Raw genomic sequence first — 11,723 nt, 5'->3', positions numbered from 1 at the left:
GCAGCATTTTGATTCACAGATAAGACTGATTAAAGAAGGAAATGGAAGACCATATTTTTGTAGGAGGGCAACCTGGATCTGCAACAGCTCGTTTTGTAATGAACGCATCTTATAAAACCAGAACCGTTAGAAACTGAGGTGGAGCGAGGCCCAGCACTCAGGGATGTCCAATAAAAATCACAGGGGCATTGAGCGATGGAAAAGCAATGGTTTTAGCTTTGGAAACTAAGAGCCTGGCTTGATTGATGATAGGACCATGACTTGTGAGGACTGGCAAAGGGAGAGGGTGTTCTACCCTGCCTGAACTATGCAAATGAAACAAGCCTGACCTTGCAGGCCTCTTCTTAATTCTAATTTCATAGATTTATCTAGCTCCAATCTGTTGTTAATTTAGGTTTTTGACTTGGCTTCTCTACTGAAAAGAGACTAAGCTGACAGGCCAACACACATCTGAGTCCATTTGGCAGGTCTCTTCTTTACTATAAATTATTAAATTGGCGTCATGATACAAATCTGTCCCTTATGAGTTTGAGCACTGTGAGCCAGTTTTCTAGGGTATTATTCTTTTCTGAAAAATATAGTTCCAGACCTCTTGAACTTAGAATCCAAAGCCTGGGCTAGAGGGAGAAAGAAACCCTTTCCTGACAAGGGACATGCCACATTCATTTCACAGACAACTTGTAAATGTTGCTAGCTCACCTCTCTCTCTCTCTTGTATTCAGTAGCTTCACCTATCGCTGGCTCTAACAAGAGTAGAAAAAGACCAGAAGTCAGTGACCCAATTCAGGCAAAACAATTTAATTCTGTTAAATCTTTAGGTTATCTAGAAGGAACAAAGTTGTGGACAAACAAAAAGAGCTTAACAACATAACAATCTTTTCTACCTAAGGTTCATATTCAAGTTTTCTAGTTGCTAAGCACAGGTGGTAGCCTGCACGTCAACATCTCAGCCATAATAGTCTAAATTTAGTGTAGATGTCTCATCTTGGGCATCAATCTGGATGTTTCCTTTGTTCTTGCTTACTGCTTCATATATTCTCTAGGCTGGGGAAATTTTACAATTTAGTGCTTCAAATGTTTTTAAGCCCTCTAAAAGTAGCATTAGACAAGTAATGATAGCCATTCATCTGGCGATGGATGGAGATAGAGACAGAGATCCACATTGGAGCAATGGACTGAGCTCCCAAGGTCCAAATGAGGAACAGAAGGAGGGAGAACATGAGCAAGGAAATCAGGACCGCGAGGGGTGCACCCACCCACTGAAACAGTGGGGTTGATCTATTGGGAGCTCACCAAGGCCAGCGGACTGGGAATGAAAAAGCATATTATCAAACCAGACTCTCTGAATATGGTGGACAGTGAGGGCTGCTGAGAAGCCAAGGACAATGGCACTGAGTTTTGATTCTACTGCATGTACTGGCTTTGTGGGAGCCTAGTCTGTTTGGATGCTCACCTTCCTAGACCTGGATGGAGGGGGGAGGACCTTGGACTGCCCACAGGGCAGGGAACCCTGACTGCTCTTTGGACTGGAGAGGGAGAGGGAGGGGAGTGGGGTGTGGGGAGTGGGGGGAGGGGGAGGGAAAAGGGAGGCGGGGAGGAGGCAGAAATTTTTTAATAAAAAAATTTTAAAAAGAAAAAAAGAATATTATTCATTACCATCTATTATATTTTCTAGTAGAATCTACCTGAAATTAGAATTAGGAAAAGCTCATTTTTTTTTCTTAAGCAACCAGGGTTACTTAATTATTATGGACATATGTAGCATAGAGTCCTTTTTTTCATAGTCTACTGAAAAACATGAAGCCAGTTTTAATTCTCCTGACACTGAATAGAAGAAGTATATTTATAGTGTATCATTTTAGACTAATAATTTTTGTGACTCCATTTTAATGCCTTTGCTTAGCTTTTCATGCTGTTTTACATTTACTTGTAGTTTGTAGTAGCATACTACAGTATGTATCCTTTTAAACTAACATCAATATTTCCCAACTAATAAGCAAAAAATACAACACAATGTGAATTGTGACTTCAAATATTTTATATTAGAACGAGTAAATACAAACTGTTTTGGATAAACCATTTTAAGTTCTCTGATTTCTGTCTATATATCCATAGACTATCACGGTGAACTATTTTATATTAATTAACCAATAAATACTTAATAGACTATAATAATGATCAAATTTTTGCAATGCTGAGTGAAGGTGATAGGATTCAGAAGCTTAAAATATTACTTCTGTTACACAGGAGTCAGGTTATACAGGTTAATCATTCATAAAATAATTAGGAAGTGTAGCGTAGTATATAATTTGCATTAAATTGTGTAGAAAATAAGATTAATTGAGCACAGTATGAATCTGTTTGGGAAAATTTTTAAGGCCTGGATGCTCATGAGACTAATTTTACACTAAGTTCTACATTCCAAAGAGTAGACATGTGTTTCTGGAAGACAGCTGGGTTTTGGCATTTTCTATGACACAGTAAACATTTTTTTTTAAGTTTTTAAAGTTATCAATTTGAGGACTCTAAATATAACAAAATAAATTGGTGATTGTATGAGAAGTATTTCTTTAGATAAAATTATGGTATGTAGCTAAGTGGTTTTCTGTTTAATTTGAAATTTTATTTATTATTATTTTTAACTTAAAATATGAACACATAATTACCCCCTTTTCCTTTCCTTCCTCTAACCCCTTCCATATGACAATCCTTGCTCTCTTAGGTTCGTGGCCTCTGAACTTTGTTTCTTAAATTGTCCATATATATATATATATATATATATATATATATATATATACATATATATTGGGAGATTTGGAGGGAGGAGAGAGAAAGAGGAAATTACGCAATTACATTATAACCTCAAAAAATAGAACTTGAAAACTGTGATCATATAAGCACATGGAAATGTAAGCACAATGTATAGAATGTAAGCAAATATAGCAGAATTTCAGCATTGCTGGAGTAAAGCAAACTTATGAGAAGGAAATGGGAAAGTAATTCTAGGAAATAAAAATTATTATCAAGTAGACTTGCTTGTATTTGACGGATATTGAGTACAAACATTTTCTGAGGTAGAGGGCATGTTGGAAAACAGAGTGTAATAAGATATTTTTGGCAGATACATATAAATACTTAGAGCATGGAAGTAATTAAGATTCGGAAGCTATGAGATATGTTTTAAGCAGAACTAAGGCAGGGGAATGAAAATTATTATGAATACTTTAGTATACTGTCAACATTGAATCCTTCCTATGAAGGAGGAACTGATACTGTCTCCTATCTTATCCAATGCTGAATTGAAACACAGAAGAGTAATTTAAGTAAATTTTTAAGATGGGACAAGTAAATAGGAGAGACAAGGATATTTGCCTATATGACTCCCTAAAAGATCTCTTAGAAGGCAAAACTGGATGACGAAAGCTCTTTTGGAGAATATATTAGTAACAAGTATGAGGTAATAAGAATGTGGATTAGGGAAACAACTAGGTATAAATGAAGATGGAAGAGTAATTTGAAAAGAATTATATCTCTCCAAAGGGCTCTTAAAACTGTAATCAGTAAAATGAAAGAGGAAATGAAGCTTCATGAATAGGAATAAATCACTCTTTGAAGAGAGCCAACTTTTGCATATTTTCCATTAAAAGTTTTTTAATTGTACCTTGAAGTGTCCTCTTTCAGGAAGAAAACATAATTTATAGCTGGAAGAGAGATTTATTTTTCTAAATATCAGAGGATTGTTTTGAAGACATTTATCAGTCCAGAGCCACTTCTTGAGGTCCCCTATGAGAAACTTCCTGTCATAAGAAATGAAGTAGTTTCACTGGATATGAAATCTAAAGAAACCTATTTTATTAAGATAAACAACTGACCAGTTTGGTATAATGTTGTAAATAATCCAGAATAGTAAAATTTCACTATATTCTCAGTGATCTCTTTGGTTTCTAATCATCCAATGTCATGGAAAATGACTAAAATGCCAAGGGGTGAGGAAAATAACATCATATCTTGTCCCGTTTTCTTGTTTTATAGACAAGCATGCATTTGGCAATGAAACTGATAGTTGGAAAGGTATACAACAGACAAAGACTGTATTTGTTCATCACCTTCCATTATGAGTAGTGTGGTTTAGTTTTCTTTTAGAGTATTCAATGTTTTTCCTCTTTGTTCCTACTGTTTAAAAGGATTATTATTTTACATGCAAAGACAGATAGCATGCCTTGCCTTATTTGTGACATCTAGATTTTTAAAATGCTTTGTTATTTCCAAAGAACAAATGACATATATAAAAATGTGAAATCCAATATTTTGGACTATTAATATATGGTATTAGAATAATAAAAAATTTAAATAACCAGAGTGGATCTTTAATACTAAAAGAAGGAGTTATAAAAATAGCATGAACATCACAAGGGTATGGATTCGAAGTGTTCAGAATCTCAGTTACCCACAAGTAGCAGACGATTCCACACATCAGCATTGTTTGATTTATTGATGTCAGTAATCTTTTTGAATTTACAATATTTTACACTCTTAAAAAACACTTAGGATCCAAGGCCAGGTATGGTGGCACCAATAATTTCCTGGAGATAAATGCACTTTATTAATGTGCCACTAAGAGATCCATCCAAAGATCAAGATACATCAATAAAGTTTTTAAAAATACAATAGAAAAGGCTGTGTGGGAGCTTTTCAGAATTCATATCATAATTACTCTATAAAAATGTTATTTTTCACCGGGCGGTGTTGGCACACGCCTTTAATCCCAGCACTTGGGAGGCAGAGGCAGGCGGATCTCTGTGAGTTCGACGCCAGCCTCGTCTACAAGAGCTAGTGCCAGGACAGGCTCCAAAGCTACAGAGAAACCCTGTCTCGAAAAACTAAAAAAAAAAAAAAAAAAAAAAAAAAAGTTATTTTTCAAAATTCAACAAATAGTATCAAATAGTATACTTTATAGAATACATTAAAATTCAAAAGTAGACAAATAACATTATTTTATAGAGTAATTTCAGTAAGTATCCTAAAATACCAGAAAAATATTTCTTTCAAATCCATTGGTGTAACTGTTCTTTGAATGATTCTCTAGTGACATATTAATAACATGAATTAGTCTCCAGAATATTATTGGCTAAGGAAGTGGATAAATCATGTGCTCCAAAAGTTCATCTGTCAGGGAATGAATTCTCTTCCCCATGAGACAGTGTGTGTGTGAGGTGGAGCTTAATGTAAGGTGCTTTTATCATGAAGGCAGAGCCTTCATTATTTGGCAAATGCAAGTTTAATTAAATAACTTATAGCCTCCCCTTTTTCTCTTCCGTGCATCGTGCTTGTTTTTTTTTTATTTTTTTTTTCTTTTTCTTTTTCTTTTTCTCACAAGTTGAAACAGCACATAGTTCTCACTGGAAGTTGAACAGATGTTCTTGTATTTCCAAGTCAATCAGAGTTTATTTCTTTTACTTATAAATTGCCAGGCTCATATATTTTGTTATGCCAAGAGAAGGCAGATTAAGAAACTGATTTAGAAAGGCTCTGCCACATGATGAGGACTAAAGAAGAATCTTCCTAGTGGCCCCTTTCAGCCTTTCCAAGCTTCCACATGAGGCTTGGATTCTAATAGGGGATCTTCATCCTCCTTCTTTTCCTCCATTCCTGTCTCTCCAGACAACTACCTGCAGTAAGCCTTCCTTCCAGCCCACATCCATGCCCTAGAGGCTTTGCCTTTTTGTGTGAACTCTGGGTCGCCTAGCTCTTTCTGAAGGTACCTTTCAGTCTGTCCTTCTAGCCGATATAATTCCTTTGTGGCTCTCTGATGTATTTATCTAATTATCCTTTATCAATAAAAATTGGGAGTCAGATATGTGTGTAAAAACCTGAATAATCAGAGAAGCAGTGGAAAAGACACAAGTGATCTTCTATCTCTTCTGTTCCGCCATCCAAAAGGACTGAGATCCTCTCTAAGCCCTGCCTTACTACTTCCTGTCTCTCTATCTATCCTCAGTCCTCCAAAACCTCTATGGTTAATTTTGTTCGCTAGTGACTAGCTCTGCCCTCAGATTCAAAACAAACTTTATTGTCAGAATGTGATCAAAATATCACACAACAGCTCCCAACTAACAAGCAAAATAACTCTCATTAGGTACTCCACAACCATCACATGTAGCTAGGATCCAGATTGGGCAAGAGCTACCAAATAATAAAACTTTTAACAAAGACCAGGCTAAATATCCCAAATATCTACACCTAGAAACATCTCAAACATCTTAATTCATATGCCTAGATATCAGTACAAAAACACAGACATAAAAATTAAGATAATATGCCTCCTCCAGAAGCCAAGAACCCTACTGTGCTAAGCCCTGAGAAAAGCAATTTAGCCAAAGCACAAAACAAGAACTTCAAAATAGAAATCATGAATCTGTTCAAAGACCTTAAAGAGGACATAAATAAATGCATTAATAAAAACACGAACAGTTGGATGAAATAATAAATCAATGAAACAATTTAAAACCTGAAAGTAAAAATTAACAAAGAAATAATTAATAAAGAAAACACAAACTGATACAACAACTAGAAATGAAACTCTAAAGATGTCAAGCAAAATACCTCAGAAGTAAGCCTCACTAAAAGATTAAAAGACATTAGAAGAGAGAGTTTCAGGCCTTGAACACAAAGTAGAAAAAAATAGTTCTATCAAGCAAAATTTTAAATAAAAAATCCAGGCACAAAATATCCAGAAAATATGGACACTATGAAAAGATCAATCCTATAAGCAATAGGTAAAGAAGAAGGGGAGGGAAAAGAAGAAAGAAAAAGGGGGGAAGAGGAAAAGAAGGAGGAAAAGGAGAAGGAGGAAGAAAAGAAGGAAGAGAAGAAGAAGACCAGGTCAAAAGCATGGAAAATATTTTTAATGAAATCATAGAGGAAAGTATTTTCAATCTAAAGAAAGAAATACCTATCAAGTTATAAGAAGCACACAAAATGCCAAATAAACTGACCTGAAAAGAAACTACCCTTGACAGGTAATGACCAAAACAAAATAAACAAACAAGGGGTATTAAAAGTTTGAAGGGTAAAACACCATGATACATACAAAGGCAGGTCCATTAGAATTAACATCAGAAATTTCTATGGAGACTCTGAAATCCAGATAGGTGTCCTTTTACACAAGCTCTAAGAGATTACAGCTGCCAGCCAAAACTACTATAACTAGCAAAACCGTCAATCACAATTGATGAAGAAAGAAAAGATATTTTATGGTAAAAACAAATTTAAACAATTTCTATTCACCAATTAAGCTCTATAGAAGACACTAGCTAGAAATAAATTTTCAGTCTGAAGGGAAGGCTAACTAATCCCAAAACAGTTATTCAAAAGTAGGAAAAAACACAGTATAGCAAAATAATGGGAATTAATAAATGCTATTTATTATTATCCCTCAATATTAATGATCTCAATTCTGCAACAAAACATATAGACTACCAAATTGGATTAGAAAACAAATCCATCTTTTTGCTGCATCCAAGAAGTACATATAATCATCTAAAGGGTTCACAAATGGAAAAGGTATTCCAAGTAAATGAAATCAAGAAGCAAGCAATTGTAGATATTTTGATATCTGACAAAAAAATAAACAACTTCAAGCCAAAACTAATCAAAAGAAATAGAAAAAGACACTACATATTCATTAATGAAAAAAATCATTAAGAGGACAGTACAAGTTGAAACATTTATGTACCAAACACAAGGGCATCCATGTTCAAAGGAAAATAAAATTACAAAAACATACCCACTACTACAGCTACAAAATCACATTTTGACACTATCACAGTGACTGAGGGAGACTTCGATATTCCACACTCACCAATAGACAGACTTCCCAGACAAAAAAATAAATAGAAAAATTCTGGAGTCAAATAACATCGTAAAGCAAATATATCTAACAAACATCTACAGATATACTAAAAATGTACTTTTTTTCTCAGCAGTCCATGGAACTTTTTCAAAAAATGACCTTGTATCAGGACACAAAGCTAGTCTTAACAGATAGTTTTAAAAATTGAAAAAAAAAAAAATCCTACATCTTTTCTGACCACCTTAAAGTTGGATATCAAAAACAATAAAAATGGCAGAAAGCTCACAAACTCATGGAATTTAAACTGCTTACTACTGAATGTAAAATACATCGAGACGAAAATCAAGGAGGAAATTAAAAAGACTTTATAATCGAATAGAAATAAATATAAATCAGAGCATATTAAAATCTATGAGACACCTTGAAAGAGGTAGCCATTGTGGAGTTAGCGAGAAACCAGACACTAGGGAAACTCCCAGGAAATCACAAGAATGACACCAGCTAAGACCCTAAGCAATAGTGGAGAGGGTACCTAATTGCCCTTCCCCTGTAATCGGATTGATGACTACCTTAATTGTCATCATAGAACCTTCATCCAGTAATTGATGGAAGCAGATGCAGAGATCCACAGCTAAACATTGGGCCAAACTCCTGAAGTCCAGTCAGAGAGAAGGAGAAATGACATTAGGAGCAAAGAGGCCAAGACCATGATGGGAATACCCACAGAAACAGCTGACTCGAGCTAGTGGAAGCTAGCTGACCCAGACTGACAACCAAGGAACCAGCATAAAGAACTAGACTCTCTGAATGAGGGAGACAATTGTGTGGCATGGGCAGTTGGTAGAACCATCAACTGTGAAACCAGTATATATCCCTAGTGCATGAACTGGCTCTTTGGAGCCCATTCCTTAAGGAGGGATAACTTGCCCAGCCTAGATACAAAGGGGAGGGAGGGCCTTGATCCTGCCTCAGGCAATGTAACAAACTTTGTTAACTCCCTGTGGGAGGCCTCACCTTCTCTGGGGAGTGTATGGAGGGTGGGTGGGGAAAAGCTGGGAGGAGTGGGAGGAGGGAGAGGGAACTGGGATTGGTACATAAGATTGTTTTAAAAATAAAAAAAATATGATGAGACACAATGATAACAGTTCTAAAAGACAAGTTCAAAGCACTAGGTGCCTTCAAAAAACTTGGAAAGACCTCACATTAGGAACTCATTGACATACCTGAAATCTCTAGAAAAACAAAAAATAATACCCTAAATGACAACAAGAAATAATAAACTCAGGGCAGAAATCAATGAAATAAAAATGCAGGCAACAAGAACACACTATGGAAAGGGACAAGAATCCAATTTTTACAAAGCTTGCATTATATAATTATAGTAGTTCAATAAGAAAAGCATATAACAAATGTGAAGAAGCAATAAATATGGAACTCAGAGGGGGAAACAACAAATAAAGGAATCCTAGAGAGTGGCTTTGATAACCGGAGACCTTGGTTAGACATTTAGAATATATCCAAAGGTCCAAGGGAAATAATTTCTAAATAAACATAAATGTATGAAAATAATATCACACTAAAGACACATCAGTAAAGAAAAATTTCCAAAAAGTCAAATGAAAATTTGAGAATTGTAAGTACAAATTGGAAAAACCTTCACTGTAAACACAAATGACAAGATTTAAAACATCAAGTAATCAGTGTAATTTAAGATAGAATGACTGAAGTTACCAATCTAAATAGTCTTCCAAGAGATGAACCCCTTAAATAATCAGCTCTCAAATCATAAGTAACACTAATTGAACTGAGCAGGATGTATTTGTATATTTAGGCCCTCATGCATGTGTGTATTTGTGTATGTGTGTGTGTTATGTGTTTGTGTAAAACAATAATAACATTTTAAAGGGAGAAAGAGGAAATATGATGGAGAGATTGGAGAGGTGTAAAGAAAAGGGGGAATGAAATTGTATTTTAATTGTTAAAATGAATTAGTCCCACAACTAATAAAATTAACAACAGCAAGAAAAGAATAAAAGAATGAAGAAAACAGAAGTATTATACAAATCAATGTGTACACAATGGGAATTTCAGAAAGGAAGAAAAAAAGCAAAAAAAATATTCAAATGAATATTTAAAGAAATAATAGCAGAGGACATTAGTCTGGTGAAAAAAAAATTAAATGGCCGAAAGTATAAATGCTAGAAGCTATATAAGGATAAATTCACAGAGACAAAGGTTCACTGCTATAGTAATATGATCATATTAGGGGTTTTTTGTTTTTGTTTTGTTTTGTTTTGTTTTTGAGTCAGGGTTTCTCTGTAGCTTTGGCCTGTCCTGGCTCTTGTGGACAAGGCTGACCTTGAACTCACAGAGATCTGCCTGCCTCTGCCTCCCAAGTGCCAGGATTAAAGTTGTGTGCCACCACAGCCCATATTAGTTTTAAAGGACTCAGATACAATTGTGAGTGATATTATCTTATGCCAGTTATAATTGCTATAATCAAAACAAACAAACAAACTATGATAAGTACCGTTGAAGATGCATTAAAAAAAGAACTTCCATATATTGTTGTTGGAAAATGTAAATAAGTACATTACAGACAAAGTATGGGAGTTCATAAAAAAAGCTAAAAATAGATTGCTAAATGGTCTGGTTATCCCACTTCTGTACAAAAATTCAAAGTAACTGAAATAAACACACAAAAGAGTTACTTGTATACCTCATGCTTATTGCAAGACTTGTAAGATGTAAGATATAGAATGAGTCTGGCAAATCATAAACAGATGAGTAAGGAAAATACGTGGGTTGGACAGATGTGTCTGTACACATGACACAAGTGCAAGAACCCGAGTTTGGATCTCCAGCACCCATGTAACAACAAGAACAAGGAATTGCTTGAGCTTTTGACACATACCTCTAACCCTAGCATTGGAGAGATACAGACAAAATGATAGTTGGAACTTGATGGCCAGCTAGTCTTGCTCAATTGGTGAGTTCCAGGTTAGTGAGAATGAGACATCGAGTCTCAAAACAAAAGGTGAAAGTGACCGAGAAGAGATCTAATGTTTACCTCTGGCCTTCACATGTGTGCATACTACATTATGATTAGCAGACTTTGGGGAGAGTGTTTGGTGGGGTAGATAAATGAAGGTTGTATTTAACTAATTCATGCTGCATGCATGTGCTAATAGGTCACATTGAATCCCATTAATATAAGTAACGAATGTTGATAAAAATATTAAAAATTGTAATTGCTAACCAAACATGAAATATACAGCCTATTCAACTTAACAAATGCAGTGGCCCACATTCTGAGGATCCAGCGCCTCAGTTAATGAACTAGTTGCTGTCCTGGTACTTGAGCCAACTGGTATTTTGGTCAAGTTGAGCAATTGTACCTCCACAGGAAACTTATGCATTGTTTCAACTCGCAGGTAAGCACAGCATTATCTATGTGGTAGCACCCTACCATCAGTGACAAACATTTGTTGTGCTTTGTTTCATGGAATGGAATAGGCTCCAGAGGCTGAGTGACTGGGTGCTCTACTTCATCATAGAATAATGTCATCCCTGTGTTGTTGACTTGTCTTCTAGCACCCAATCCAAAAGTGCACTCTATCATTCTTAGGTACCTGCTGTCACTCTACCTAACTTCAAAGAGCCTGGCCTACCAACTTTGTCACAGTATTCCGTGTCTAAGTTACCACTACGTGGTGGCTCACCTCCAGGAGCCTGAGTTGCTACTCTGTACTATTTGTTCCAAATGACAGCTCTAGAGCAATCCATCTAGCCCAGTGGTATATCAGGGCTGTGTTCAAAAGTCAGCTACAGCTACATCTTTACCTCCTGGCGTCAAGCTGCTAGGGTATAT

The sequence above is a fragment of the Chionomys nivalis genome, chromosome X (genome assembly GCF_950005125.1).
Source record: "Chionomys nivalis chromosome X, mChiNiv1.1, whole genome shotgun sequence".
Taxonomy (NCBI): domain Eukaryota; kingdom Metazoa; phylum Chordata; class Mammalia; order Rodentia; family Cricetidae; genus Chionomys; species Chionomys nivalis.
The sequence above is the reverse complement of the archived record's forward strand: the minus strand, read 5'-3'. Positions refer to the sequence as shown.